This window comes from Myotis yumanensis, unplaced genomic scaffold (genome assembly GCF_028538775.1).
Source record: "Myotis yumanensis isolate MYYU_CA2020_CCGP unplaced genomic scaffold, mMyoYum1.0.hap1 SCAF_14, whole genome shotgun sequence".
NCBI classification, from domain to species: domain Eukaryota; kingdom Metazoa; phylum Chordata; class Mammalia; order Chiroptera; family Vespertilionidae; genus Myotis; species Myotis yumanensis.
In genome coordinates, this window is record NW_027223765.1 from 46,077,963 (window position 1) to 46,104,373 (window position 26,411).

General features: G+C 45.8%; 1 protein-coding gene and 1 pseudogene across 6 annotated transcripts in view; both read right to left on the reverse strand.

Moving 5' to 3' along the window:
* The window catches only part of FHIT (fragile histidine triad diadenosine triphosphatase), a 1,340,207-nt gene that overhangs the window by 44,331 nt on the left and 1,269,465 nt on the right, over positions 1-26,411 (reverse strand). The window lies entirely within an intron of this gene.
* LOC138992569 (glutamate dehydrogenase 1, mitochondrial-like) lies at positions 23,344-24,802 on the reverse strand (annotated as a pseudogene).

Below are 26,411 nucleotides of genomic sequence, written 5' to 3' on the forward strand. Positions count from 1 at the left end.
TTTCTGACATTTGCATCCAAATTCATCTGTTCTTGTGCAAATACTTTTATCATATGTCCCTATTTTATTTCCTCTCACTGCCTGAGATTGTGTGCATGTGTGTTTACTTGTTTTGTCTGCCTTCCCCACTAGCATCATATCTTTGAAGGCTTGTAGGCCTGGGCCTGAACTGCCTTGTTCACCACCATATGCTCCGGGGCCTGGGCCATTGAGGGGGATCAACAGCATTTACTGAATGAAGAACATTTGTTTATAAGCGAACAAAACTCAAATGGAGGAGGTAAGACTGAAGACAGATGATATGCTGGGACTCCAATCCTACAGTGGGTGGGAGGGGAGGGAATAAAGAACAAAAGTGAAGGAAACTTCCAAAGTGAGAGAAGTCTAACATCTTTCTTTTGTTGAGTGACCACATTACCCAGGAGGCCTTGGGCATACACAGTGAGCAAAACAGCTATGACCCCTGCCCTCACGGAGCACGCTGTTTAAAGTTCATCCCCGTTTTAGGACAAGGGAGGGTTAAGCCTTTTTTTTTCCTGCAAAGGGCCGGGCAGTAACTGTTTCAGGCTCTGCAGGCCACAGCCTGTGCTGCAGATAACCCGCTCTGCTTCGTCCTGTGAAAACAGCCACTGGCAGGGCACACGCATGGCTGTGCTCCAGTCAAACTTCGTTCACACAAACAAGCAGCGGGGGCCAATTTGACTACCCCAGGGACAGGCTCTCCTTTTGTAGGAAGTTCCTTAGATTTATTACACAGAAAAGTGGGCTTTGGTTGAGTCATAAGGGTCTTGTGTATAAAAAGCTAAGTTTATTATTTACCTGAAATCCTCTCTACAGGTCTTACAAAACAATAAATAGACCTGGGCTGTAGACCTGAGGTTCCTGTTAAGTTTTTGTTTTAATTCTCTCCACTACCCAGTGTTAGTAACCAACCTCACAATTACATGGAGTTGAATGGACTTAACCTGATGAAGAATAACTGAAAGTGGCTAATGTACTGCTATTGCACTTCACCACTGTTAGAAAGAAAGGGGAGGGGCTATGGATTAGGTATTGTGATTTAAGGTTAAGCGAAGAGCCTGGTGTAGCACGATGTCAGCAAGGCGCAGAGCAGCAGCTAAGGGTGCTGGCCTTCAGGAAACATTCGTTTGTTGGCTCATTAACTTGGACATAAGAAAGAATTTCTAGAAAGAAGGTGCCATCCTGTGTACAGTTCTTCCCCTGGGGTGCTTTGGGAAGTAATGGATGTGATCAGGAAAGTAAATCCTGTTAAGAAAAGAGGGGTAATTGGCCCGTCAGGCACCTAAAGCCAGGCCCTGGGAGCTGGAGCCAAGAGAATCGAACTTTCATGTGCACAAGCCGTTCGGGGCTTTCTCCCTGGATCGCCTTTCTGGTGACTGTTTGCTGGTTTCCAGGAACCGCCAATTTGAAAATGGAGCTGAGAGGGCTGCTCCCATGTGCCACACTTGCCCACATCGCTCCATCACCATGAACTTAAGTCTGAAGGTATATTGCGAAGACATAAAGACTGTGTATGAAAACACTTGTTCAAAACACCAGTTTCTTATGTATATGAACTCAGATTGCCCAAAAAGACTAACATAGAACAGTGGAAGGCCTAGATGTACTGATCTAGGCATGCTGAGTTAACCTTGCTTCTACACCAAGAAACCAATCAGCACCTCTCCTCATGGGGACCCTCCCTAAGTCCTTCTCCTACACCAGGGTTTCAACAGGACCTGAAGCGCACAATAGTGCTGACCATCAGCCCCGCCAGCAGAGAACTCATCTGTTCAGGCCCCCGCTGTCCTCCCGGCATCCTGCAGTGTTCAAGTAAACATGTGAGGAGTAAAAAAAATTGGGGAATTCCCACCCCATCAGAGGATCAGAATTCTAAAATGCACAGTCACAGGGACACATAGTGAGTGCCAATCTTTATGGGAAGAGGAACCGGACTAACTAGTGGAACTGCTGCTCAGCAGGCAGGCTGTGCTGGTGGCTTTCGCCTGCCATGTGACTGAATGTTCTCAGCATCCCTGCAAAGTAGGTATTTTTAATCAATATTTTATAGACAGTCTTATCTCCTCAAATGGAGAACCACTGCTCACACTGGAATGCAATGGGATTCACCAGGGTGCACTCGCTGTGTGTAAAGTCCTTGCTCAGCTCAGGGTTTGCATGTCGGGGTCAATCAATGACAGCTGTAGGTATTATTATTGTTTTATGACAGAGGAAGAAACAGAGGCTCACTGGGTCACAGCGACCAGTCCAAGCTACAGAATGTGAGGCAGTAGGGGTTTGGGCCCAATGTGTCTATTCCTTCACTACTTACAGGAAGGAAGAAGAGAAATATGCTGGCCCTACTTCCCTCAGATTTTTGCCTTCTTACCCTTAGCCCAGACAGTTCCAGGGTTACCTGAAGATGGCTATAAATTCTCCTCTAATTGTTCACAGGGGATCATAAAATAGATTACAGTGGTATTTTATGTTCTATACTAGGCCTCTATACTACAATATAAAGATAATTATCCTATATAATAAAACCCTAATATGCAAATAGACCAAATGGCAGAACGACCAGTTGCTATGATGTGCACTGACCACCAGGGGGCAGACACTCAACATAAGAGCTGCCCCCTTGTGGTCAGTGTGCTCCCACAGGGGGAGTGCCGCTCAGTACAGCAGCGGTGGCAGGAGCCTCTCCTGCCTCTGCGGCAGTGCTAAGGACCCCTTGGGGGATGTCCGACTGCCGTGAGTGGGCCTAAGCCGGCAAGCAGACACCCCCCAAGGGGTCCCGGACTGTGAGAGGGCGTAGGACTGGCTGAGGGAACCCCCACCCCAGTGCACAAATGCTGTGCACTAGGACTCTAGTATCCTATATAATAAAAGAGAAACATGCAAATTAGCATTCCTCAACTATGCTCAAGCCATGCTCACGCCACACCCACCAGCCAATGAGGAGTGAGTATGCAAATTACCCAACAAAGATGGCAGGTAATTTGCATACACAGAGCAGAGTGGGAGAGCAGGCAGCTTGGGGGGATGTGGCTCCCTTGTCAGGGATAACCCAGAGTGTGGGGAGCACCAGGAATGCTTGGAATCATAGTTGTGATGGCAGCCCCAGGACCAGAAGCAGAAGCCCAGAGCACAGGGAGCATCAGGAATGCTGGGAATCGTAGTTCTGGTGGCAGACGGCTCTCCTAGACACTAGAGCAAAGTGAGCCTGGAGCAAGTTACTGTTGCGGTGGGGGATGTAGGAAAGCAAAGGTGAGAGACGTAAGTAAAATCAGAGTGTCTAGGAAAAAATTAAAGGGAAGATATCCTAAAACTTCCAGGAAATCTCCACCAATGGAGCAAAGAAAAAAAAATTCCTCTATTATTCTGTGAGCAACAAACCAAACTGGGTTGGGGGTCTCAGACAATTTGCTCATATGATTGCAAAGAGAGACAGAAACTCCCGCATTGGAGAGGGCTCTCCTGAGGGCTCCCACATTGGAGAGAGTAAAGGTCGGGTTGAGGGACCCTCCCCCCCCACCCCACCCCCAATGCACGAATCTTCGTGCACTGGGCCCCTAGTTCATATAATAGACAAGAATAAAGATCCCTCCCTAAAAACAAACAAACAAAAACTCCTTCCAACACTGAATGTCAGTTGAGCCAATTTTCCTCTTCCCAGGTAACAATCTTAAAGGTATCGGTGATCCACATTCTGTGCATTGTGAGCAGGGCCTCACCTGCCATGGTTGTAGAATTACCCCTGTCATGGGTCAGATAAGCCACCAAAGGTCTTCAAAATGTATGGGCACCCTTGGAAAATAAAGCATGGCTGGGCATATGATTAGCAAGCAGAAAGGCCATGGTGCTTGACAGAAGGTTTGAGACATTTTAGAAAGATAAGTCAGGATGCACTTAGGAGCCGACTGCATCCCTCAGTCTGCTCAGCTGTGCTACTAGGTTCATAAACCAGGGATTAAGTCAATTTTCATTTCAGCTCCTCATTTCACCTTTAAGCAACCCCTAGGGTTTCCGGAAGAATTTTGTTTGACCTTTAGCTAAAGTTCAACCTCTACCAAGTTACCAATTTTGGATGGTCCCTGGGTGATCACTTAAGACAGATTTCACTGTAATTCAAGGAAAGGATAATCCCTGGCCTGAGAATTCACAAAGGAAGGATCCCTGGTGGTCTCAGGGATGGCAGAAGTTACGGCTTTCGTCCTGCTAATGAATTTTAGTGGGATTTTCATTGTGCAACATTGATCACTGGAGTCAGCTTGGGATGCATTTGCTGGATGTCGAACCCAAGGCAGTTCTTTACCTGCACCTGGTCCCAGGTGAGGATTCTCTCAGGACTCCCTGAGAGGCAGCCCCCGGGAAGGGTAGGCCTTTAAGAGATTATCATTTGCCTCCGGTTAGGATAGGAATATGAAACCCATCACTGGACTCTGGTGCCCGCACCGAGTAGGATGTCTTTGCTCTAAGCCAGTGACGGCGAACCTATGACACGCGTGTCAGAGGCGACACACGAACTCATTTTTTTGGTTGATTTTTCTTTGTGAAATGGCATTTAAATATATAAAATAAATATCAAAAATATAAGTCTTTGCTTTACTATGGTTGCAAATATCAAAACATTTCTATATGTGACAACGGCACCAGAGTTAAGTTAGGGTTTTTCAAAATGCTGACACGCCGAGCTCAAAAGGTTCGCCATCACTGCTCTAAGTACATATGCTGACGATCTGCATTTATCTAATCCCTAGCTCTCAGCGACCTCTCAGCAACCCTCAGAGAATGTGCGGGGAGCAATGGAGAGAGATGCAGGCTTCTCCAAATTACAGTGAAAAACAGGCTTTTGAGATGTTTACTTCTTACATATCCTGGCTTACTGTGGCTACTAACTCTGCCTGATTCTTTTATAGACAAGTATATAAAAGACTCTCAACATGTGTGTGTGTGTGTGTGTGTATATATATATATAGAGAGAGAGAGAGAGAGAGTCAGAGGTATTTTTCTCAAGTTTTTGATTATGTAGTTAGCCACTGGGTTGTGCACATACCACGAAGACAGAATTGCTCCTGTCCACAGAAGTGAAAAAAAGAGCTCCTATTCTGCACGAAAGTAAATTCATTTCTATCCATTAAATAAAGAGAAATTCACTGCCCAGCTCACTCATGAATCAGAACAGGCTGTCTGCATATGCCATTTCTCCAGCTTCCCAAACACGGCGGGAACACATGGGCCCCTCGCCCTCAGTATCTCCGGGGGCTGGGTGCCCGTTCATTTCGGAGGAAGGGCTTACGGCTTTCTGCAGACAGTTCAATAACCTGATGAGTCAGATTAAGCTTCCCGCATTTTCTTTCTTATTGATCGGCGTACCTCAGGCTATTAGGTTTATTAATTAAATGATAATTGCGGGGGGGGAGGCTGAGTATACAAGGAGATAAATGTCTGACAAATAGACTCAAAGCTTGCAGGCAGGAGGCAGGCAGTGATGTACAAAGTGTTTATCTTTCTGGCATTTCCCCCAGGAAAAAGTAACCATTGCTACCATCCTTTGAAAACAGAGATGTTTGTTTTCTGGGCGGGCTTGGAACCTAGCCAAGACAGTGTGAAGATTCCTGGAATTTCAACACACCTGCCAGGGTACTGGACTGAGTGAGCTGGCCTGCAGGTGAACTTGATCTGCCTACCAAGAGTGATCCAAGGCCTCGCCCATCCTTCTAAGCCCCTCCCCCAGAGCCCTGGGTGTCTGGGAGCACAGGAGACTTGTGAGTTTTTTAAATTGTTGATTGAATTTGAGAGAGAGAGAGAAGGGGAGGGAGCATTCATCTGTTGTTCCATCTATTTTTGCATTCATTAGTTGATTCCTATATGTGCTGTGACTAGGGATCGAACCTGCAACCTTGGTGCATCTAGACAATGCTTCAACCAACTAAGCTGCCTTTCCTGATTGGTTGCCTGGCCCTGGCCCTAAACCAATCCAGAGGAAGCTGTGCTGCCCCACTCCTATTTTGTCCACCCCCAACACTCGCCTGTAATAACACATAGGTCCCAACGGAAGTGCCTACCCCACCATGGCCTTTTCTCTCTGCCCTTACCAGATCCTTTCTGCCATTCCCACTGTCCTGCCAGGGTTTCTCAACCTCAGGCACTACTGACACTTTAGATCAGACAATTCTCAGTTTTGGGGTGGTCTTGTGCATTGCAGGATGTTTAGCAGCATCTTTGGTGTCTATCTACTTGAAGTGACTAGCCTACCCCTTCCCCCAACCCCATAATGACATCCACAAATGTCTCCAGACATTGCCATATGTCCGAGGGGGGGAAATTGCCCCCAATGCCTTCAGACATGTGGGAAATGATGGGAGAAAGTGAAACCTCCAAACCCTATAAGGAACCAAAGGGAACTGCATTGTTATCAACACTCAGGCCTGGTTTGCAGACCTCACTCTGGAGGAATCTTGAACCAGAGACCTCGGCTAGGAAGCTGGAAGGGAGGCTGGAGAGGAGAATAGAGGCTGAGTTGAGAGACTATGAATTCTTGACCAAAAACTGGTACAAAAAGATTGGAGTGAACTGGCTCTTTCTGGAGGAAAGGCCTATGAGCCACAGCATTTAGAGAACATGTTTAAGTACCTACTATATATCTCATCCCACCAGTCAAGTTTGGTAGATTTTTTTTTCCTCTCCTCGTCACAGTCACTCTTCTGGTTTTTCCTCTGCTTCCTCCAAAGTGCCCTGTGTCTAGACCCCTTCTTCTAGTCTTGCTTCTCCCTCTCCATCCCTATACTGCCCCTCACCCCCTGCAGGTGAGCGGTCTTTCTGAAAGGCTAGCCAGCCATCTAATTGCTTCTCTGGCTTCCAATTCTTTCAGGACAAAATTCAAACTGCTTAACAAGCCCTGCAAAGCTAAGCACGGCCTTCCTCCTCCACTGCTTTATGTGGGCACTCCACTGGCCACTCTCAGAGCTGGTCACGGTCCTCAGTAGATGCACAAGGTGGTTTTGGGTATAGAGTCTGACCTTAAAGACGTGAATGCGCAGCGATGGTTACGTTCAGCATCCCTCTCCCCGGGCTCTGCAGGAGGATGTTCAGCCCTGTGCTTTCTGTCCTCAGCAGTTCTGAGGCTCAATCATCCACACGTCACACCAGCAAAGAACAGGCCTCAGGCTCAAACAACAGGACCCAGATGAAATCTAATAACACCACTTTACTTTTCAATGTACTTACTTTTGTAATTGCCTTCTATTTAGGGCACACTATATTGCTTCTCTATTGCAAGAGGGATGTAATCTTTCTTTTTTCAATGAAGTGTTCAGGCAGAAAAAGGAAGCTGATTTGAAGAAACTTCAAGAGTAGAAGTGCTTCCCACACATGGGAGAAACTAGGGTCAATGACTGGCATTTGAGGAGTAAGGAGCTACCTGGATTTGCACCAGGCTCTTTCACATCTCAATCTACTGTCCCCCAGTGGACTAGGGCAGTGGTCGGCAAACTGTGGCTTGGCAAACCTCGGCTCGCGAGCCACAAGCGACTCTTCGGCCCCTTCAGTGTGGCTCTTCCACAAAATACCGACTTCTGCGCGTAGGCCACGAAGTTTCAATCGCATGGTACATGTGCGCCCTCACTTGGTATTTTGTGGAAGAGCCACACTGAAGGGGCCAAAGAGCCACATGTAGCTCGTGAGCCGCGGTTTGCCAACCATGGGACTAGGGAGATGGAGTGGGCAGGAGCGGGAGGAACTGGATGGCGTCCTGTCACCTCTCATGTATTCGATGTAGATGTCACCCCACCAAAATCTGAGCCAATGCCCCACCATGGGCTCCTGTGGCATCCTGGACACCCACCCCTCAGAGGCTCTGTCCTGGCACCTGGGAGCTCTGGTTCCCAGCTGCCATGTTCACTGTGGCTTTTACAGTGTCTGGTAAAAGTTTGCCAGGGACAAGGTGCCAGCTGACTCTATCTCGGTTGCATGGGTGAAATGGAGAGAAACACATCACCCTTTCACCAGGTCTGGGCCACACCAAGAGGAAGGCCAATGAGGGGGGGCAGATAATTTATGTCAATGAGATGTGAACGCCCCTCCCTGGTCACATACACCGAAGACTTCAAATTACTTGGAGTAGTTTCTCTCTTCACTTTGGGCTTCAGAACTTGACCTTCATTGGCCAATGACACCCACCAGGTGCTTGGCCCAGTGGGGTCTTGTGCCCAACCAGAGAACACAGCATAGAATACACGGAAACCAGCAAGACAGAAGACTGCTTGTTGCTCATCTTTCATTCTACCTGGAGCTTTCCCTTTACACATTTGTAGCACTTGAAGGAATGTTTCCCCAGCCATTTCTGGATTGTAACGATTCCTTTTTTCCTACTGACAAAATCTGAAACTTTGCCTGGAGCACTTCCTTGCCAAGGAGAGAACTGTGTCAGACCTGTGATGTGTGATAAAATACTACAGTAATGTGGAATAATGCTTTGAAATGGTGCCAGGGTGAGCATGCATGCGGAATGATGGAAATTGCCTGCAAATACAAATGGTAGCTCTGTGGCTCATCTGTAACCTCAGTGTAGGAAAACTGAGATATTCTTTTCCCTCCTTTGCAATTTGCACAGCCTCTTGTTTGAAACTATGGAGATTGCGCCATTGAAAGTAACTGCTATGTTTACTCCACGCACACTTCTTACTAACTAATACAGTCTCCCTGTGTAGTCATCTGTCTTCTGATGGTCCCCTGAGCTGTTCCCATCGATGCTGCTGCGAATGCCTCATTGAAGTATTCCTGGTGCCAAGTACAAAAGCTTTATGGGAGGGTGTGGAAGTCGATTTTGTGGTGCCAAAAATGACATCCACTTGGACCACCTTAGAAATAAGGGCTGCATAACTGATTGGGATTCAGTCCCCACTTCATTCCCCCTCCCCCCACCCCACACACAGTGGCGACTTCAATGGGAATTATCATTGAATTGAGCTGCATAATTTGAAAGTGTGGGATATTTACTATACGTAAGGCATTTTGCCCTATTTTAGGTAAATCTCATGCATAGTATATAATAAACAGAAATATTTTCGTTTTACTGTTGAGAAAACTGAGGCTCAGAAAGGATCACTCATTGGCTCCAGGGCTCACAGACAGCACATGTCCCAGCCAGGACTGACCCCAGGACTGTGTGACCCCAAAGCCGGAAATCTTTCCATGATGAACAACGGCGGACTCATCTAGTGCCCTTCCTTCCTTAAGATGTGGTTACACCTTCATGCACCCATAACTAGCAGGACACACAAACCAATGGGAATTTACTTATTCATGAGGAGCCCGTAGCCTAAATGGGAAGTTTCTCATGCACAAAGGACGACCAAGTAGTAAAAAAAGTTCCAGGACATTTCAAGGGCATCTGAATGTTTATGAAAAGCAAAACTCCATTTTCTCTTTCTACACACGGGAAAATAATAAAATTAATTCACTGATATGTTGATTAGTCCAAGTGTTCTATGATACTAACATAAACTGTGGATCAGGCACTTCCGGCATGCCGGGAATCACAGGAAGCACTTGGCATGAAGGATAACATCATGCTTACGGCCCGATAATGGAGGCGCTGCTATTAGCCACATGGGCAAATGTGGAAACCGCGTCTCAGAACTTATGTACTACCTTGTCTCCTACAAGCCCTCCCGCGCTCGCATCTGTTGTTGGACAAATAAGGAGACCACTTTCCCCAAGAGTGAAATAAAAGTTCTGAGACTCAGTTTTCTCAAAAGTAAAATGAAGATATTTCTATTTCACTCTTGGATAATGCGTGGCAAGGTATCCTAGCAGGCGAGAACAAAGGGAAGTGACAGTGTTTTAGGAAGAACCTCGAGTTAATGATAAGCTAGGCTGGTGGGTCCCTGCTAATCAAAGTGGGGCATGGGCTGATGGTCCCCTGAGCACTTCCAGGGTGAGCATGCATGCGGAATGATGGAAATTGCCTGCAAATACAAATGGTAGCTCTGTGGCTCATCTGTAACCTCAGTGTAGGAAAACTGAGATATTCTTTTCCCTCCTTTGCAATTTGCACAGCCTCTTGTTGGAAACTATGGAGATTGTGCCATTGAAAGTAATTGCTGTGTTTACTCCTTCTGGGGCTCACCTTCCTAGTGTGCAAACTGATGGTGGTGAGAACAGAGTCTAGAAGGCCCCCACCTGCCCTCATGTTCTGTAATTCTATCGAACACGTTCCCCTCTCCCACCATTTCACCTAGATGTTTCTATTAACTCTCTCATGGCCCATAGAAGACAGATACATTGAAGGTGTGACTGCCCTCCTCTAGTTCAAGATCATCTGGATATCTTTCCCTGATAGAACCATTCTGACAGCTATCCTTCCAGCTGATCAGTCAACTCCCGAGGGCTTCCTGGCAATGCAGACACTGCATCTTGGGCTGAAAGAGCATCCCTTCTCACCTCACTCCCACTGTGGGCTCCAGCCCCCAACCTTTCATCAGATCTTCCAATGGTTCTCTGCCACCCAAAGCCCTTGACATGCCGCTCCCCTGCTGGGAACACACAGCCTTCTCCTCCTCATGTGGTTGGCTACCATCCCACCTTCAGATCTCAGCTCCAAAGCTACCTGTTCAGAGAAGGCTTGCCTGACCCCTGGACCTAGGAGCCTCCTCCATTATAGACTGGCCCCTCCCTTCAGAGCACTTCCCAGAGTCGGTTCAGATGGATCAGTGCCTAGACTCATTCTTATGTCCCCAGCACTGCTCCCAAGGAGCCTCTCAGAACCTACTGCTGGAAGTACTGGCACACCGACCTATGACCCATTACTCTTGCCCTTGCGGATGGGGTGCAGGAAGGGAGGATGGCAGCCAATTTCCAGGGGTTACAGGTTACATCTCCTCCCAGTCCACCAAGTAATGTCTTAGAAGCATGGTCTTTGATTTTTATGTTTTTCCTCATCTCCAAACATCAAGTAATGTTACAGATCAATGCCTGAGGCCCAGGAGACTTATGGAATGTTAAGAAGATTATGCACAGACTTGTACCAACTAGGACAGCCATGCGAAGAAGAGTCATATTGTGCTGAGCGCTAGTTTATCAACCTCTGCCATGTAAAAATTCACAGCCAACTTAATTAAAAATGTAACAGCTCTGAAAGCTGCGACACTGACTGTGACAACGATCCATCATTTTGTAACAGTGTTGGAGATCCACTAGGGACGCTGCCCTGGATGCTGACTTTTTTTAAGGCCAGAGAGGAGGGACATTTCATTCTACACAATTAACGTCACTGCATTAAAATATTGGCTGTAAAGAGGAAAATACCAAACAGCTTTATAACCCACATTTTTTATGGTCAAAACTTGCTTAGAAAGGTGCTTTGGATTTATTTGTTATAAGCTGCACATTTCACATTTAGAAAATTAAAATGGTTTCTACTGACTAACTCGTTTAATCATTTAGTTGATTTAATGGAAAACACTATGCATTTTTCTCTTCTTAGTTGCTAAGATTAATACTTTCTGTTCATTAGCAATCAAATATTGTAGGAAGGTTTACATCTTATTCTCACTTAACTCATTGCCTTTTATTTCAAAAAAATTATCTAATAGAATTTAAATGGTATCTTTTAAATCACTTGTAAATTTTTCTCTTAGTAACTCACTTTGTCTTGTGGAAGACGCTGCTAAATGTGGCACGGAGGCATTCATCTCCAACTTCCTTCTCCAGTCATGTTTGTTTTTGGAGCGGGGAGCAGGGGTATGGGGGAGGGGCAGTGGAGACCTCAGGAAAAAAAATTATGAATCTAGCTTCCAGTACCCCTAATTCTTATATACAGCAATATTGTAGCAGCCCCTGAAATTCTGTTAAGAAGGCCCTTTGATTTATTAGTGGGATTTATAAGCTACCTGGGAGAATGGACCCATTAAAATGTTAACTATGAGCATCTGGCTTTCACATGATAAAGAACCGAAGCCAGCTTATGAGAGTGAGTCTGAGCACTCAGGGCACACCTCCCCCGTCACTCGCCGCCTCCATGGTAAACACCAGTTCATCAGAGCAGCAGCACTGTGGCGGTTCCCGCATCTCTGCGATCCATCGCTATTCTCAGGGAGTATATAAAGGGGCAAGTGAATTCTTCTCCACGCGAAGTGCCTACATGAGCAGATTCTACAATGAAACCTTTTTATCACCAGATTGGTTACAAAATAGTAACCAATACTTTTAAAAATATGTTTTTATTGATTTCAGAAAGAGGGAGAGAGAAAAACATCAACGATGAGAGAGAATCATTGATTGGCTGCCTCCTGCACGCCCCCTACTGGGGATCGAGCCCGCAACCCAGGCATGTGTTCTGACTGGGAATCAAACTGTGACCTCCTGGTTCAATGGTCGATGCTCAACCACTGACACACCGGCCAGGCATACATTTTTATTATTAAAAAGAGTTGGTAGTTTAAAAGTGGCATCTCCAGATTTTCCTTGCTTCCACACCGAAAAGTGCTTTTTAAACCCCACACATTTTATAGGAGGAAATGATAAAAGGCAGGCAATAGCGTTTTGTACTGAGCTAAGTACAGTGGTTTAAGGACCCTGGATATACACATGAAAACCAGCCCTGAATCAGGAATGCTAAGAGGGTGAGGACTAGCTAACCACTGGGCAGCATGAAAGTGACACATTCTAAGTTGGTCCCTAGGAGCCAGGCCTCCAAGTGCAAAATAGAAGTTTGCTTAAATTTTACTCTCTATTTTATTTTCTGCATTTCTCGCACACACAGGCATGCACCCGTGTGTGTGTGTGTGTGTGTGTGTGTGAACAGATTCATCTGTGTTCCTCAATCTATTATTGATTGGTTATGGGAAAGGGACACAGACTTTGCTTTTCCGTTTTGGAAAAACTAACATAAGACACTGTTGTGCTGTAACCTGAGCATAGTCATCTTTTCCTTCCAAGCACTTACTCAGGATAATTATTTTATCATTTGCGCATTATTTGTGTAATGTCTGCCTCTCCTGTAGGCTGTAAAGTCCATGAGAGACAGACAGTGCATCTTGTTCACGCTGCAGCCCTGCACTGAAGGGTCCCTGGTATACTTTGAATGATACTTAGTTAAGGTTTTTGAATGAATGAGTATTTCCACAGGTCACTAACAGAGCTTTGGCAAAGCAGGGCTAATCTCCAGGTCAGCCTCTGGTACTCTTGTCAAGTGTTCATTCACCCTTTGGGATTGTGTTCGAATGCCAACCCCTCTGGGAAGCACCTCTGAGCTCCCCCCTGACATTTTCTGGGCTCCATTAACGCAGTAGATCCACCCCTCTGTTTCATGCACCCAGGTGTCCTTCTGCTATCTGCTGTTTAAGGGGCCCCCACTTTCTGCGAGGGAACACTTCTGCTCCTCGTGTTTAAGATGGGGTGGTTCCATTTCTACCTGGCCGCAGGGATGGGCTCAGGACCCAGATCTGGTCACCCTGAGCACCCCATCCCTGGGGCATGGTTACTGGCTCAGCATCGGGCATGTCACTCAAGTTGGGTCCGAACCTTCTGTGCAGATTTATTGTTAAGCATTGCTGGGAAAAACCATTTCTCCATTAGAAGAAAGTAAGATGTGAGACTGGGCTGCAGTGGTCACATTAGCTCCCTGGGGGAGGGGCTGCCTGAGAGGAGGAGGAGATACAAAACCCCCTGGACAAGGCCTACCCCTCCAGGCGGCCAGGCTGGAGTCCCCTCTAGCATTACACCCGCCAATTACAGGAGCTGATAAACTCTCCCACCTCCCTGAAAGCAGTGTGAGTAGCTTTCCTGTCACTTGCAGCCCAAGGAGCTCCTCATTCCCTTAAGCCACTGTCTGTCAACCATGGCATCCTGAGAGCGTGGGCTGACTCCTCCCTGTGCCCTGTGCCTCGTGCAGGCCTGGCCCTGGTAAAGGCTTGTTAAATGATAAACCGACACACTCCTAAGTCAAGGACATTTCCACAGGGCCAGGTGTTTGGGGGTAAGATGATCAACAGGAGCTATTTCTGGGGGAAGGGGAGTTTTGTATTTTTTGGAGCAAACTCTCATAAAATGAGGAAGAAATCTTACGGACACTCGGGATCTGGGGGTGTCAAGGTCAACTGAAGAGCAAGAGAAGGGCACTCAGCCAGAGGAGGAGGATCTTGCAGCCGCTTAGACTAGACCGTGGGAGCCTCGCAGGCACCAAATGAATTTCACATCCCCGCATCCCCACAGTGGCTGGGTCTTAATCATTGTGACAGTGTTTCTGCAGCAAATGGGATTAACAGGACCACATGCTTGGAACTGCTAAATTGTTAATAAGCCCCTCAGAGCTCTGCTTCCTTGAACTCCACGGCTGGTTCTGGGCCACAGCCGGGTACATGACACCATCTCACCTGGAGCTGGTAAACCCGGGCCCCTCTACACCTGCCTGGAAGGGAATGTCTCCCACTGGGGGGTGAACAGACGGTGCCGACTTCTCAGTTTTTACATCTGAAGCCTGCCCATGTCTGGCAGCACAATTCAAGAAAACAAGACTTCCCAGCCTGTTTGGAGGTGAGGGTTCCAGGTACACCCTCACTGTGATCCAAAACCCTGGACTAGTGCGAAGCTTAAGAATCGCCCAGGCCTGGGTTTAAATCCCAGGTCTGCTACTTTTCGGGTAGAAGACATTAAACGATAACTTAATGCTCATGAGCTCTGTGCTCTCACTGTGTAAAACAGGACTATCCCAGCTCCTCACAGACATTTCATGAAGATTAAATGAGATTACTGATGTTAAAATTTAGCAAGAATCTGGAACATAATTAGAGCTCGATATGCATTAGCTATGATTAAATGACATTATATTGGTTTTGAGTTTTTAAGCCAAACTTTGCAACAGGGAATCTCTGTCCACCTGTCGATTCCCCACATGTTGCTCACACTAGCATCGTGCATGTCAAACTCCCTTCCTTTGGTTCAGAGGTTTCTATGTTTAGGGCATGAACTCCCTTGAAAATCTAGTGGCGTCTGAGCGAGGAACCCCTCCCTCCAGTTCCTACTGCCCCTGTGAGTCCCGCTGACCCCACATCTCCGTTCTCCTGCACTGTGATTGTCTGCTTGTTTCTAGGAACTTTCTGACTATAATGGAGGCTCCGGGAGGTCAGGGCCCAGATCGGCCCAGATGACTATTTTATTTCCCCGCTTGGCTCGGTGCCTGGCAGAGGAGAGGTGTTCAACAGTCACTGGATGAATAAATGGAAATCATAAAGCTTCCCCCTGACCCCATAAATATTCACCTGCTCTCCAGCTTTTGCATCTCATTTCGGGGTCTGTCTGGGGACTCCAGAGTGAGAATGTCTATTTCAGATGATCATGAAAAACGAAGGAGAAGATGTGCCAGCCAAACAATGAAGCAGCCCCTGGCTTCATGCCGAGCCAGGGTGGATGTGCAGCTCAAGCGTGGGTCCCAGAGGGGAAGGGCAAGGCTGGTGCTGACACAGTAACAGAGGGAGCCCCTCACCTTATCCTAGGGGACCAGGAGAGCCACGCCTCGCCAAAGGTCACATGACCAGTGGCAGAGCAAACCGAGCCTCCTGGCTTCCAGACCAGTGCTCAGCAGCCCCTCCCCACATCCTCGCTGCCTTCCTGGAAGCAGTGTCATTGTAAGGATCGGTGAGATTTCCCTCCACAACATGGCCACAAGTAATGTAAGGACATGCAGGGTCTTCATGACCATGGTCAAATTAGGGGACAGGCTTCATAAGAAGGGATTGGTTCAAACCTATGTAAACCTATGGAGTACAGTGCTTGCCTACTGACCCATTTCAAAGATGAAATCATTCTCTTCTTATTTCTCATTCATAGGAGTATGACTTAAGAGGGAAAATTTCCTAGTGCTTGAGAGCAAGCCGGTTACTCCAACGCAGACTCCTCAGTGCCCTCAGCCCAAGCCTGGCCCCCGCGACATCCTGAGTGGGCCAGACACAGCTCCTAATACTTCCCGACTGCGTCCCACATTACCCAAGCCCCCAGTGAGCTTTAAAATCAGACACAATTTGGGAATCCACTCACCTCCCTGCCACACGCGCAGGATGTTTCGCATGAGCTCAGCCAGAGACTTCATATTTTTTAACCAGGAAATAACACACCCCAGCATGCCAGCTGCTCTACCAGATAAATATCACACGTGATTTTTTAGAAAAATATTATACGACTTGAAGCTCTCTGAAATTCTTGTCAGAAATGAATTTAAACGATCACCCAGCAGACCCTTCAGAAGTCATCACTAAGTTTTCCCATTAAGGCACACGCAGCTCCTTCTGAAACAGCATCAGACAGAATCAAAATCAGTACCAGCCCCTTGGCATTGCCACAACGGATCCCAGATGAACTCATGTTATCCAAGACAGACCTCATCCCTACTGCAGAAGTGAAGGGAGAGAAGAGACTTCCCAGTTACTCTGATTCACAATGTGTTACAAACCCAAGACAACGACTGTTCTGAGATCAGCCAGAGCAGCTACCACTACTGTGGAGCGCCTAGGAAATCTCCAGGCACTGTGTTAAGAGCATTGCGCACCTGACCTTTAATCCCATCACCAGTCCTAGGAGAAGGTAACCATCTCTTCCACGTCAGGACATGGAGGCCTAGTGCCCAAGCGACATGGCTGGTAGAGAATTGGCCGTGTGCTAGGCACTCTGCTATGGGTTTTACTTACATATCATTTTATCTCACCAAGATGCTCTGAGGTCAGAGCCATCATTACCCTTATTGTACAGCTGAAGGAACTGAGACAGGCCTCAAACCCAAAGCTTCTGCACACTGTTCCATTTGACGATAGGCCTGAGGGTCCGTTTTGGTTAAGGGCAAGGGCTCTGGAGTTAACCCTCCTACTCTTGCTGACTGGATGAACTTGGGGAAGCACGAGTTACTCTTTCTGTGGCTAAGTTTGCTCACCTGTCAAACAGCACAATAACAGTCACTCCCTCTGCAGGGCGAGAGAACACCATGCACAGCGCTGAGCACAGTGTCTGCACGTGGTACTCACTCAGCCAACACCAGTATTATGGATAACAATAGGATGAAATGACAGCTCTTATTATTCTGACTAAGGTCAAAGAGATGCCCCACCAAGCAGAACAGAGCTACCCTCAGTTAGAAATGGCGGCCGCAAGATGTGCCTTCTTTCCTGGTTCAAACAAGCTTACATGTCATCGCCTTTCAGGAAGTCATGCATTGTCCAGGTGTCGGTGTGGCACGCGGAGAGCTTTTCTTCACTTTTGTCTCAACCAGAAGCTCCTCTGTGTGTGCTTCCCTGTGTGGTCCTTCCCCTGGGCCTGGTAAATGTCCCAGTCCCTGGCCACAGGGGAGAGGAAGAGACAGGAAGCATGATCCCTGAGCTCCTTAGGGCAGGCATGTGCGCCTGTAGCAAGGTACAGTTTGCAGATTCACTCCAGTTTGCATTAGGACAAAATGCAAACTTACATATCATTTTATCTCACCAAAGTGCTCTGAGGTCATGTGATTAGGCAGGTACTGTCGTGGAGGCAGGATGTGGTGTCTCCACTCTACACCCAACAAATACTGGGTTAGGTCACTCCTTGCTTAAGGCACTGAAATGGGTGTCCAATAAAAGGAGAGTAAAACCTAAACCCCTCTATTGGAACTGCATGACCACAACCTACCCCTCTCCTTCCTCCCAGACCCCTTCTCAGGTCTCCATTGAGTACAGGGGGCTCCTCCCATCCTCAGCCCTTCACACCTGCTCCTCTCCCTCTGCCTGTTTGACTCTCTGTTCCCAGATTTTCAGTGGCTCCTTCTTCTGCTGGGCCATGGCTCAAATGGCCCTCTTCACAAAGACCTTCCTTGCAACCCCCTAAAGCACCACATCTCTCTCTATTCATTTCTCCATAGTATCCACTTCTTAATCATCTTATTTACCTGTTAGATTATTATCTGCCTCACCCACCAGAATGGAAGTTCCTTGAGGGAAGAGACCATGACCTCCTTGCTCACTGCTGACTACCCTGTGCCTGGCACATAGGACAGTGATGGCGAACCTTTTGAGCTCGGTGTGTCAGCATTTTGAAAAACCCTAAATTAACTCTGGTGCTGTGTCACATATAGAAATTTTTTTGATATTTGCAACCATAGTAAAACAAAGACTTATATTTTTGATATTTATTTTATATATTTAAATGCCATTTAACAAAGAAAAATCAACCAAAAAAATGAGTTCATAGGTTCGCCATCACTGACATAGGAAGTGCTCAGTAACTACTTGTGGAGTGAATGGATGGAAGGCTGACAGAACGATCAATAGGCCAGGAGTCAGGGGCTCTGTGCTCTCATTCTAACTTACTCCCCACCTGTCAGGTGCCCTGATCTAGTCCCCTCCCTATTGAGTCTTGGGTGTTTGGTAAATAGGATTGATAATGCTCATCCCTTTATCACAGCATTTCTTTAATGAGCAAATGCAATTCCTTAGAAGTTTCTGAAGCACGGGTCTGAGATCCCCAGAATGCACTGCTCTCAATGAGAAAGGGTAGGGCAATCCTTTAGTGATGTCTGTCTTGGAACTGGGAGAGGGGATTAGAGGTGCATGTGCCACATATTTGCTGTCTGTGCCAAATAAATGTCAAATATTTGGAAGGTAAAAATCAATTATTTACACATAGCTTCCTCAAGTTTTTACCAGTGATATTCCCAAAAAGTAGGATTTGATATTGTACTCTCTGCCCTCTGCACTATTGGTATTGACCATATTATTTTTGTACTAAAAAGTAATTAGAGAAACCTCTCCAAAGATTCTATCATATATTTCACATCACTGTTAAATTTCTAACATAATTTTTAGAAATCATCTAAAGAAAAGCACAGAAGACAGGCAAGGAAGAGATAACAGACATCTCCTGTGTACAACAGTATAACTGACTCACAACAAAGTACCATTTTGGTATTTCAAATTTCCTCAATAGCGAAGGCAAATGCACTCAATGTATTTGGAGTATTATTGTCTTCCTTCCTGGAGGTGTATGTAGGATTTCTCCTTCTTCACCTCTCAGTAACCACCACCATCACGTTCTCATTGACACCACTATTACATGATTTTGAAAGCATTGGGACAGATTTTAACTCACTTAATAATTAGGTCAATAAAAACCATTATAGCTGAGAGCTCTATTAAAAGTCCATAATGTTACCTTAATGGGGGAAAAACTAATATAGTTCTGTTGGAATTTGTCCATGAAATTAATATTAAAGCGTTTTAGTGGGTGTCTTAAATAGCTGAAATAGACATTTTTATTAACAGAACTAATTGTGGAATTAAAACAAATGAAAACTGTTCCACTTGCTATGACAAAGTAGCCGTGTTCCAAGGCATTTTTCAGGCCCGTTCCTGTGGAGAGCCTGATCATTTGCCACCACCGAGCAGCACGTGTGTTAGGCTTCCCTAGGTCACTGCTCAGATCCCCTGGAAGGCTGCCAATGTGTGTTTGGTGGTTGCTTCTTGAACACTGTAAGTCCATCTCTCAGAGCCTCACTGCTGGGAAACATTCCATAACCTTCACCCCCACTCCCACCCCTCAATCAAAATTTTCACTCAAGTCCTCTGGTTGGTTGATTCTATCAACCACCTCCACACACACACAGTAGCTAGGACATCTGAAACAGTTCAAACACATCCCACCCACAGAGGGGATATGTCTACACTGCCCAGAGATGTTTTATCACCTTCATTTCATTAGCGTAATCACTAAAGGTAAAGATGAAGAGGAACTAAAGTAGACTCAAGGATAGTGTCGTGTGATTTAAGTACATTCTGACCAAGAGAGCTAGCTAGTGGGAGGGAAAACGATTTAAAAAGGGCTCTCTTCTGACCACATGAATCCTATGATTCTGTGAGTTATTCAAATACACAAGTCCCTGTGCATAGCTGCATCACTGTTCCTTGAGCACTGACAACTATTTTCATAATCAAACCTACCAGATTAATGAGGATTCAAAAACGATCAACACTGATCAAAGGCCGAGGTCACGGGTGTACCTAACAACACACCTGTCGACACGACATTTGCTAATTCACAGGAAGAGGTGGAGCTGGAGCATGTGAGGGCGGGCCAAGAGCACAGCTTTGGGAATGGAAACCCTACAGTGAATCTCGGCTTCTCAGCTCTCAACACTGACCATGAGCACGTGAGCTCAACTGTCCGCTCAGCTTTAGTATCTGGAAAGAGGGGATTCATGGGGTCCATGGTTGTTGGGATGTTTGAAAGAGATAACATCTGAAGAATATCTAGTGCTGTGCCTGACAGAGAGTAAGGGCTCTCGTGAGTGGAGAGAGAGATCTCTCAACGGGTATTCACACAGATTCAAGGCCTTGTTTCCCAGGACACTCTTAAAATATGAATGGAAACACCTCATTACACTCGTGTGCTCTCTGCAAGGCCACATACGGGCAGGTGTGCTGCGTCCAAATAAATCAGAGCTACTGAGATGCATGTTTCCTTCCCAGGGAAGATTCCCAGTGGAATTAGAAACACTAGGAAATCCACTGAAATATATTTTTTTTATTTAACTCAGTTTTAAACAGCATCTGGTGAAAAATGCCATATTCTTTGAATCTATCGATAGGCTGATGTGTGCAACATTTACAAGCAACCGGCATTGCAGGGGTCAAGGCAGGTCTGGGAGCAAGGAGGGACAGTGAAAATAAACAACTTCCTTCCACCTCCCTGACTTCCGATCAAGAGTTGGTGCCTAAGAAGGCGTAAGCAGGTCATACTGATCGAGGTTATAAAGCCATGCAAAGTGGAGAAAAAAACGTTGTAAGAACAAAATCACTAATAGTAAAATACATGCAGCTCCATTCTCAAGGCCTATCGTCTTCAGGCACCAACAGATGGGTATATTCTGTGTGGGGTTTTCTTGTTTTTGTTTGTGCGTGGGAAGTAGAAGGGAAAAGATGGAAATACCAAAAATGTAAAGTTGTTCCTGAGGATTTATGATGAAGGTTTGGAAACCAACTGGGACACTGTGCCCTGAAGAAAACAAATTCTGTGGAGACAGCTGATAGCTGGAAAGTCCCATAAAAGAAAATCCTGAATAAGCCTGACTTCGGAGGGGAATGGCGGGAGACATTCAGCAATTTGTTTCATTTACTTTATGATATTATTGGGCATTAACTTGAGATTCACTATTCCTGTGGCAAGGACTTACTTTTGCTAAAATTACCAAATATTCTCTGGAACAGAGAATCTTATCAGAAAATTGATCTCTAATACATAACGGCATCTTGCAAGAAAGAGTCTCTTTGGGGGAATTTTTTTTAATGGTTCACTGCATGCCTTTTGACAATCTCATGGAAATTTGGAGATTGTTCAGATATTGTTTCCCTGGGAAGAGGGAAAATGGAACAAAGAGAGACATAATACTGGTGACATTAGAGGCTACTACCATTTTCTAGTTTATTCAGCGAGGGCAGCAGAGGCTAATAACAAGGAAGTGAAAGCCAAGAATACAAAATTGTTTATACAAAAACAGCTTGGGCAATGCATTCTTTTCTGTTACTCTGACAATTACCAAGAAGCGTAACTGTGCTCCGTATTATTTAAATTAAACTATCAAGTGCAAATGCTAAAGCACTGGATTATAACACCACGTCCCTCATTCAGTCTGAAAGCCGATTACTGGTTCTGGAGCTGCAAACATGTCACATATTTTAATGGCTTTGCAGGTGGAGGAAAATGAAGCGTTCTCGTTCTCATTCTGGAACTCAATGCAGCTCTTTCATACAACATAACAATCATCATCACACGCAAAGTCTTCGCTTGTCACCTGCTTTATGTAAAGAGAAGCTAGAGCAAATTTTAGCAAAGCTCAAGCAACTAGGCAGTGCCAGATTTTTATTTTTATTTTTTTGGAAAAGATAGACTTTTATTTATTTTAATATATTTTATTGATTTTTTACAGAGAGAGAGAGGAATAGAGAGTTAGAAACATCGATCAGCTGCCTCCTGCACACCTCCTACTGGGGATGTGCCCACAACCAAGGTACATGCCCTTGACCGGAATCGAACCCGGGACTCTTCAGTCCGAAGGCCAACGCTCTATCCACTGGGCCAAACCGGTTAGGGCAAGATAGACTTTTAATAATTGCTTTTATCGCCAGGTAAGTCATGCAGTTACAAAGTAGTTAGACATTTCTGAAAGGTTATTATTGTTAAAGAAAAAGAAAAAAAGGAAGGAAGGAAAGAAGGGAGGGAGGAAGGAAGGGGCTCATTTTTATGTATAAAGTATCTAGCACTTCACTGGGACACTCCTGTTCGAAAGGCCCTGGAAAACACAGCCCTCAACCCCAGGCTGCCTCCAGGCCACTGTTGGGGAAGCTGCGCAGAATGGGAGTTATTCACAGAGTCGGGGCGAGCTGGGCTGTTACTGGCAGTGATCAGAGCCACCAGCCAGACTCCAAAGAGGGAGCCCAAGTGGTGTTTTTTCCCTGGGACACTGTACTTGAATTATTGTTCAATTAGTCCACATAATAGGTTTTTCAAAAGAAGAATAATTAACTAACATGATGAGGAGGCTGCTGCATTCTGTGGATTACATGTCACAATTGTGGTTAGTAAATTCCTACAGTCTTAACAGAAATAGCCTAGTCACTTGCTATTCAATGATATGTATGAAGATATCTTAATTCTCCATTGGACTTTCTGTTTTGCTTGACAACATCCTATTGATAAGCTATAAATGATACTGTCTTATGTTATAAAATTGCTAGTTTTTTTTTTTTTCATTCATTATGTTATAGGCATTCACTGCTTGAGTCAAGGTTAGGGTAATTAAGGGATTAAAGGCCATTTTATTACAGCAGGAAATACTTAATTCTAAAAGAATAAAATTCATAAAGAGAAATGGCCTTTATTTTTGTTTGCAATCTATGAAATTGAGTATGTTGCTGATATAAAATACCAATAACTCACTTGAGGACCACACTACCTTCTGCAAATGCCACACACCTGCTTCTTAAATGTGTTAAAGTTACAGCACATATCAGACTTGGCCAGAGGCGAGACAACAGACAGCTGACTGCTCTCGCCGGCCACAACTCTTCCCAAGTCACCCAGCAAGGTGGTGCAGCCAGATAGGAGGACTTTTTAGTTAAAGGCACACACCCAATAGCTCTCTGGCATCTACTTTCAGCTTTGTACCTGATTCCCTGACCTTAATTTCTTTCTTCTTACGGCGCTGATTTGGATTGACTTTCTGAGAATGGTGACCATTATCTAAATCATTAATGAGGAAAAGAAACCTGTGGTTGCATGTAAACTTGTGGTAGAAATGCAGATGAAAAGGGGAAGAAGACAGTGAAGAAGTCAGCTGCAACCCATCCATGTGGAGACCACACCCCCTTCACTGTTTACCTTGAAGACTTTCCCAATGGCATTGATGTGGGCAGCTGTCCTCAGGCCCACTCCCGTCATACTTCCCGGCTGTGGGCAGGGTTTGCCTGGTGAGCCCTCCAAGTGTCTGCTACCCCAGAGTGCACCCTGTCTTTCTCAGAAGCCCCCATAGCCTGTCTTGGAACTCTGCTGTGGGCACAACAGGAATAGTTTTCACGGTGCTTCCAAAATTTGCTTTCTAAATTCTCTTGAACAGACATGAGCAAGTGGTAGTTAGAATCCCTTTCATATTTGAAGGTCAAATGGCCACAGCTGACATGATTTAGGTTCTTCAGCCCCTCAAAGTTAGATACCGTGGCTCTTCCAGCATTCAAGTGGAGATCTGGAATGACCACAACGTTCCTCTCCAGGAAAATCTAACCCGATTCTTGGGTTGTGGCTCATTGGCACCTTCAGCAATGATCTGGCTTTGGTCCTGGGTGCACTGGACTTGGTCATCTGCTTCTCACTGGCAGCAGGGATCAATATGCCACAATCAGCCCCTAAGATGCACCCTTCGTAAAGCTTTGCCTTGCGGAAGCCCAGATTTTCTTTTTAAATCACTACGTAAAATGGGTTTCTCACCAAGTGGCCCAGGCTGTCCTCTGGTTCATGGAGTTAGAGATGCATTTTCAAAATGGGTTTAAATCTATAATGAATTTCAGGTGCAAAGGACCACATTCTAACAGCTAATTTGCTTCCTTCCTGCCTTCAGCTGGGCTGTTAACCAGAGAGAGCCAACACGTGTACCCTTTCCTGGGCCACTGATGAACACAGATGTCCAATCAGTGCTCATTAACTCCAGGGTCAGGATCAGAGGAAGATCAGGAAGAGAGGGAGAGTCTAAAATGTAACTAAGGCTTTGTGAGCACTTCTGAGCATTTCAGTTGCTGAGTTTTAATAGGAAAGGAGTGGAGGGGTAGGGTAGGGAAGAGAGGGGAGGAGAGAGAGGGGGAAGGAAAGGGATTAGCATTTGGTGACATCCTCTGCTCCAGAGGCCCTCTGTGAGTCAGCTCATGAAATTCCCAAGGATCCTGGGAGGCAGGTGGGCAGGACTGAGAACCCCGAGGCTCAGAGTGACCCACTTAGTATCACACAGTCTTAAATGGCAGATCTGAGTCAAGTCTCAAGATCATCACCCCCTTCCTAGGTCACCACAAAGAAGTGTTGAATATTTCTTTGCAAACCGGGGATGAAGAGAACACCCTGAAGGCTGGGGTCCAACTTGGATACTAGACTTCCACTAAATGCTATATGGAAAGGATAGGATTAACACAATTGCACTGCTCATTTGTAGCCTGCTGCTACCTCCTATGATCTAACACTAACCAAGGCTTATGTGCCAGACCCCGCCCTATGTATATGTTTACTTACTACTCTCAGCAACCCCCATGTAGTACCTCATTGACTGTAGTATCTTATTTAATCCTCACAGCAACCCCATAACCCTAAGCATCCATCCTTTGACCTATCATGCATGTAAAGCTGAATTAAATGATTCACACTTATCATAATTTTGGTAAGGATGTAAGAGTTTGGCTTTCATTTTTTTGAACTTTATTACCCTTTAGTGATATTTTATGATGGCTATATTATAATTTTTAATAAAATCAGAATTATTTTTTGGAAAAAGACTGATGCAAATGCAAATCTGCTGAGATGTTAACATGGTTAATCCCGGGTGGTCAGAACATAGATGATTGCCTTTTTCTTCTTGGTACATTTCTAAATGTTTACTTTCCATAAATAAGTTAGAAAAATATTTTAAAAAGAAAAAAACAAAACAAAACAAAAAAACACCACCCAGCCATTCACTAATACCACAGTGTAAACAGAACAAAGTCCAAACTTGTAATAAACAGTAGGAAGAACCAACACATTAAACCCAGTGCATCGCTGCCAGGTACAACACCTGGCATTTTCTAGGCGTGATCCCATCAGTGCCTTCCAACAACTCTGGTAGGTAGGTGTCGCCATCCTAATTTACAGAGGAGTACAGAGCGGTTTCCGTTGGGCAGGTGACCTGCGTGAGGTCACTGGAGCACCTGGCCTCCACTCACCTGTCTGGCCAAAAGTCCCACGCTGGTCCCTGACCCCTGCTCTCACTACCAGAGTCCTGACCCTTCTCTGAACACAGTCTCAGGTCCTGCCTGCAGGCATCCTTCCAAACCCATATGGGACATTCCTTCTTCCACAGCATTTCCCTGAACTCCTGGCTGCCGGTCACTGCTTCTCTCACATTCACCACAGCACCTGCTGGAGTTTGCCAGGAGTCCCCCCAGGCAGCTCAGGCTTCCTGAATGCTCCGTATGGCTTAGCCAGTGTTTAAAAGACTTACAATCATCATCAATGCTCACAAACCGAGATATTTTACACAAAAAGTTCTGTGGCCCTTGTCCCCTCTCCTTGGCAATAATTAATTACACCCATGTAACCACTGCTTGGACAGAAAGGATCCACTCCAGTGTTCAAGAATCTTCTTTCAACTCTACCTCTTACCCTCGGCCCATTTCTCTTCACTCATTGCTGCTGCCCGGCCCCTGCAAACACGGATGTTGGAGGTCTCAGCTCACAGCGTGCCATGGGTCATTATTTTGGAGTTTCTTTGTCTCTCCACCCAAATACAAACCCATCAGCTGTCTGGTGTTTCCTACATCCCACTGCCCAGCACACAGTAGGTGCTCAGTAAGGGCCAGAAAAATAGTCAAGTCACTAGTGTGTCAAGTTATACAATCCCAGGGATGGATGGGGCAGTGGCCTGAATTAGAGACAGTGAAATTGAGAGAGGAAAAAAAGAGAATAGATTCAAAAGAGTCTCTCTTCTGAAATTACAGCCCTTGTTTAATACTTTCTATTTTGAACTAATAACATGGTTATGTGTTTTACCGATGCGACTAGGTGCCCCCCCGCTTAAAACACGTGTTGGGTGCCTGCCCTGAGACAGCCCTTGCCTAGCCCAGCCACTTGGCTCACACGTGCTATGGTACTATCCACTGTATGAA